This window comes from Canis lupus, chromosome 17, assembly GCF_048164855.1.
Source record: "Canis lupus baileyi chromosome 17, mCanLup2.hap1, whole genome shotgun sequence".
NCBI lineage: Eukaryota > Metazoa > Chordata > Mammalia > Carnivora > Canidae > Canis > Canis lupus.
Window position 1 is genome coordinate 58,721,434 of NC_132854.1, and position 6,186 is coordinate 58,727,619.

Sequence of the window (6,186 nt, forward strand, 5' to 3'; positions counted from 1 at the left end):
CCTTCTCATCACCTCCTACCACGGGGCACACAGTCTAAACGTGAATTACTGCTAGTGATGTCACCTGATTATTTGGCTAAGCCAGCATTGTCAGATTTCTCTGTAAAGCTATTACTTTCCTCCTCTATACTCTTGCTTTTTGGCAGTGAGTCACAATCCAGTCCACACTCAAGGGAAATAAGCTCCACCTACTTGAGGGGCAGTATCTGCTTCATTATTTGGAAATCTTCCATAAGGAAGATTTGTCTCTTCTCCCCCACCCTCATTCATTTATTCAATCATTCATTTATATCAGTGTGGACTAATGCATATTTATTTTATATTTGGGTTGTAATCCAATATGATGTCATTTTCTTTGTTATTCAGATTGTTCCAGGTTTGGTCCTTGGTAGCTATTTTAGGGTTAGCTCCTGTATTGGCTCCCATCTTTTATATTTTTAGCACTTCACTGCTCTCTCACAGTACACATGCTCCAAGTTCATCTTGTGTTTTCTCTGCTGGAATTGCCCGATTTTTAGCCATTTCAAATAAAGAAGACAGTTTGCCAGTTGCTTCAAGTGTTAGACATATGGTTATCATATGACAGCAATTTCCTTCCTAAGAGAATCAAAAATATATTTCTACACAAAAACTTATACACAAATGTTCATAGCAGCATTACTCATGATAGCCAAAAAGTGGAAACAATCCAAATGTGCATCAGCTGACGAATAGTTAAACTAAATGTGGTGTACCTACATGATGGAACGTTATGCAGTCATGAAAAGGAATTAAATTCTGATACATGCACTATATACCAATCTGTACCACATAAAATTGCTGACATTTGGCTTCAGATACAAAATGGCGATTTCACATGAATGAAACTAACTCAAAACTAAGGCCCTGAATGTTTATCATTTGCAGCACAGAAATGTCCCCACCAGAGCAGCCCCAGTGGCTCTGGGCTTAGCGCTGCCTTCAGCCCAGGGCGTGATCCTGGAGACCTGGGATTGAGTCCCATGCTGGGCTCCCTGCATGGGGCCTGCTTCTCCATCTGCCTGTGTCTCTGCCTCTCTCTCTCTCTCTCTCTCTCTTTCTCTCATGAATAAATAAATAAAATCTTTAAAAAAAAATGTCCCCACCAGCTAGCAAACAGACCCAAGAAGATTAATCAAGTTGCCTAAGGTCAATGAGCACCTGGTAAAGCCAGAATTCAAATCCAAATCTGCCTATTGCAATGCTGAGCTCATTCTGTTGGCCCAATGGGATCTCATAGTAAATGGGGCTCTTGAATCTTCTACATAATGATTCTAACCGTTATCTTCATTAAAAATTAGCTATTCACAGTGTACTTGCTTTTAAAGGGGGCAAGGAGAAGTGGACCACTCATTTTCAACTCGGAATAGACTTCTAGTAGAACTCATATTAGAACCTGATTCCTTCTGGTTTAGACTTTTCCATTAAGGTGTTTCTGTAGTCTCCTATTGCTAATAGTCTTGACACCTCCGGGTAGGCAAGACTTTCCATTTTTGAATCTTTAAGTGTTTCCCAGGACAACAGAGTGAAAGAGAGAAGGCAGGAGCATTTTGCAAAGCAGAAACAGTCAATGGTACACAAGTTGGCTAAGACGGTCCAATCTGAAACAAGAAAATGCTTTTAATCTTACCCGATTTCTTTCTAATTTCATCTCAGGATTTCTCTACCCTAATCCGGTCTCCCCAAAAATTCTCAGTTTGATACATGAGTACAAACTTTTAATGACTAGAATTTTTTCTCCTCTGTCTCCTGCCAGTTTCCTCTCTCACTTGATATTTCTTATCTCCGTATTTCCTCTGATTTTTTTCCATTTAAGAGTTAGCCTGAAGCCTTCTGTTAGTCTGAGTTGTATGAATGCTGTGAAAAAGTTCAGACCATATCATTAAAGATTTATTTATGGGTTTTTTTGTTTTGTTTTGTTTTGTTTTGTTTTGTTTTTTTGATGGTGAATTGGCATTTTTCAAGGAGAAGAATACATGTTCTTACAGAGCACAGAGTAAGAACACATGGGCAGCTGGAAAAAGTTAGAAAATAATAGCTCCCCCACCAACCCCCATTTCCAACCCATACCCTGTTGTATTTGTCTCCTTAGGACTTAACACCATCTGACATAATATTTCTTTTTTTTCCTCTCGCCACCTTCTGATGAAAACCCCATGAGGGCAGGGTTGTTTGTTTCTTGCTATGGCCCAAGTATCTAGAATGGAACTTGGGCCACAGGAGCCTCTCCATAAGGATTTGTCCAATAAACAAGTAAACTAACAACATAGTCAAAGTATACACAAAAGAAACAATGGTGCCAAAGCCTTTTTTCCTCAAATTTTTCTTTAACGTTATTATAATATTGTACATAGCAGAAAATAAAAATGAAAGAAAAAATGCTTCTTATTCAACCTGAAAATGCTAAATTCAGATGCTGACAGCCTTTACGAGTCTCACTGACTGGTCTGAAACATGAGAGGAGGGTAGAGATTAAATGATTTATCTCGGTGAGAGGAGCTAGCATGGGGGCCCCTGGGCAGGACGGCTGGCAAAGAAACAACGAAAGAAGGGACAACTCATCTGACAAGAGTATGGAATAGTTTTCCTCCTCGCTCTCTTTCCTGGAAGCATAGCTGATATCTTTATCCTAAAATTAATTGCAATAGTTATAAAAAAACACTGATTAAGAGCAAACGCTGTTTCAGTGTGAGTAGATTAGAACTCTGTTTGAAAGGAATCTGTGGCCTTTGGTTGGGGAAAGAAGTGATTCTGAATGGTTGGAGGTATCAGGCCTCCAACATGCTCAGAGCCTATTAGATTCGCTGAGTGTCCAAAATTTAGCAGTCTATAGTTAAATAATAAGCTTTCCCCCCTCTAAATAGCCTCACTGCCATTTAAAGAGAAACTCCTTATTATTATGGGGATTTTTTTTTAGTACCTATAACCTGTCATTCCCCAAAATGACACCTTAAAAAGTCAATTTCAAGAATCACCTTGGCTGTCATTCAATCTCATAAATCTTTCCAAATCCTTTTAGAGCCAGCCTGACAGCATAGCCTCACACAATTTAGGATATAAGTCAGCTACACCTGTTGCCTATAAAATGTGGTTTATTCCAACAAATACAATTGTAAACCTATATAGCCCAATGTTGTTTTTATAACAAAAAGCAAGCACTCTTGACTCTTGTATCTGATTCTTAATGATCGTCTAGAATAACACACCACGTTCAATAACTCTCAATGTGGCTGTTCTCGGTTCTGGTGGATCATAAACCGTATTTTTATGAATCCTGGCTTCCCCAAGATAAACTATATCACCTATGAAATGATTAAAAAGTAAACAAATCTTTCACGTGATCTCTTAAGAAGTCTTGCATTTCTCTCAAATAAGAATATAGCATCTCTCTGACCTAAGTTTCATGACCAGATTATAAACCGAGTAATTATATCCTGACTCTATAAATCTACCCCCTTTCATTTCAAAGGAATGAATTATACCCATCTCATCTTAAATGTGATGAAGATCTGCTCTGCACAGTTAAATTGCTGCCATCCTTGTCCCCAGATAGTAATACTAATTTGCATTTGTTTAACTCCTCACAATTTGCAATTCCTTGCTCATAAAATGTTTTCTTTTACTCCGTGATGGAATACCTATTATTAGCCCCAGTTTTACAGATGAGGGAATTGAGGTAAGACGAGTCAAGTAATTTGCAAGAAGTCAGACAGTGACCATGCTCATATCCCTTTCAGCCTCCGGCCCTGTTCTGTTTCTTTCTTTCTTTTTTTTTTTAATATTTTATTTATTTATTCATGAGAGACTCATGGAGAGAGAGAGGCAGAGACACAGGCAGAGGGAGAAGCAGGCTCCATGCAGGGAGCCCGATGTGGGACTCGATCCCAGATCCCAGGTCTCCAGGATCACACCTTGGGCCGAAGGCGGTGTTAAACTGCTGAGCCACCCAGGCTGCCCCCTGTTCGGTTTCTGACCAAGGCAGAGAGTATACATTACGTGCATTAGGAACCACGGGCACTAGCTAGTCGGGCCTTGGGATTGGTTTTACCACAGATCCGAGTCAGTTAGACCCAAGCACGCTGATGCCCTTGTGCCTGTTGCTCATCCCTAACTTCTGCCTTCGACCCCAAAAGTGGTTTGTGTCTCAGTTCTCTCTCTGGCTCTGGAGCTCTAGTGAAAAAGCCCATTTCTGTTTATCTTGGCTTAAGACCTGGAAACACACCTAGCCTCTGCCAGCTTCACATCTTTAGGAATTGGACCCAATGCTCTCCCTTAGCTGTTAGCTGGAAACTTGCCCTAATCCATAGAATTACTCTAACACCATGAGATGATAAGGCTCATGCTCACCTGTGCAGAACAAGACACTCTCTGGAGGATCTTGCCAAAGTGTTCCAGATACCAGATGAGATCTGGTCCAGGTGAAGCCGGGGGGGGGGGGGGGGGGGCGGGGAGATTAACTACATAAATATCTCCTAGAAACCAAGTTTCTATCACACAATATTAAACATATTTATCTTGTTTAAGAGTTGATTATGAAAACCGAAACTTGTTCTCAGTTGTTTCTTGGCAAATAATAAAACACCATGTTCTTGAGATATTGCCGTCTTGAAAGACTGCCTTACTAAGATCCTTCAGACATACATACATAGAGCAGAACAGTCCTCTCGATCTCTTAGGATTAGTTTCCGCTATGATATTAGACAATTCAAATTAGTAGTAGCCATAACACAACACATTTTATTTTATTAAAAGTTCAGAATTGGTACTATCGAGTTAATATGCAATCTATAAAAGTTCTAAGGAACCTAAGTTCCTCCAGCTTTCTGTTCTACTGTCTCTAATGTATGTTCTTTGTCCACTTGGATCAAAATGGCTGCTTGAGCTCCAGCCAACACTTCCATATTCCAGCCACTAGCTAGAAGGGAACGATCAAGAAGGGTGTACTTCAACTTCAGAGACTTCCCGGAAGTCACATATGACACTTCCACTTATATCCCACTGGTTCAAGTTTAGCTACATGGCCTCATCTAGCTGCAAGGGAGGCCAAGATTTAGTCTTTACTGCAGGTAACTATGTGTCTCACTGAAAATTAGGATTCTGTTACTCATCAGAAAAGGTATATGAATGCTGAGAGGCAAATGGAAGGTTTTATTTTTTGCCATGATTTCTTCCTCAAACAACTATTAGAACTCTTCCCTAAGCAGGAGGATTCCTTACTCTTCCTTCCTCCAGGACTCTCTATGTCTTACCCTAAGATCTCTCTCCTACCCAATTCCTGCATCCTGCAATCCACAGAGTAGGTCACAAACCAGTGAACTGGAACTCGGTGCCCAACTGGGCTCAAGAGAATTTCCTGAGAAATCTATTTAAAATACAGATCCTGGGGCCCTCAGAATTTGGGATTATGATTCAGGGAATCTACAGACGTGTCCTGAAAGCTGTAGCTTCAAAGCAAAAGCCAAAACTCTCCAAATGATGCTGGTTAGTGAGTATGTTCAGTTTATGCAAATTAATCATGTTTATACCTATAATACATGCATTTTTCCTTATGTGTGCTATGCTTCAATAAAAAGGGTTTTGTTTTTTTGTTTGTTTTGTTTTTTTAGTTAAAAAATATTTCTAAGTGATTCTCTTGCACATCAAGCTATGGAAGCAGAGGAAAGAGGCTTGACCAGAGCTTGATTCTACCCAGTTCCTGGAGTCAGAAACTTTCCATGTGCTATTTCCTCTGGCTGGACTTCCATAATTTTTCACACCAGCTTTGCTGGAGGGAGCATTCATTCTTTCACCTGTTAACAACTGAATCTAGGTTGGGGACAGATGAGAGGAGGGTATGAGATGAAATATTATTCTATGTTTTGTTTTTTTTTTTAGATCTAAATTTATCCTACTACTTTTCAGCATCTCAGAAGCATTCCGGGATATGTTTTGTTTATGTTTCCCTCTTGGTTTCCAATCATTTCCTTTCATCTCTACTGGTTTCTCCTGTCTCTGGGTCCACTTATCGCTGGGAGAGAAACCAGCCGTCATCACAAAACGTGGTCAAGTAAGGGAAAGGTCACATGAACAGAAAAATTAGAGCTGTGGAAAAATAGAGACCCTGTCCAATGAGACCAGTCTAGCTCTGCCTGGATGAGAGACTAACACAGCTCTTCTTGCCACATGAAA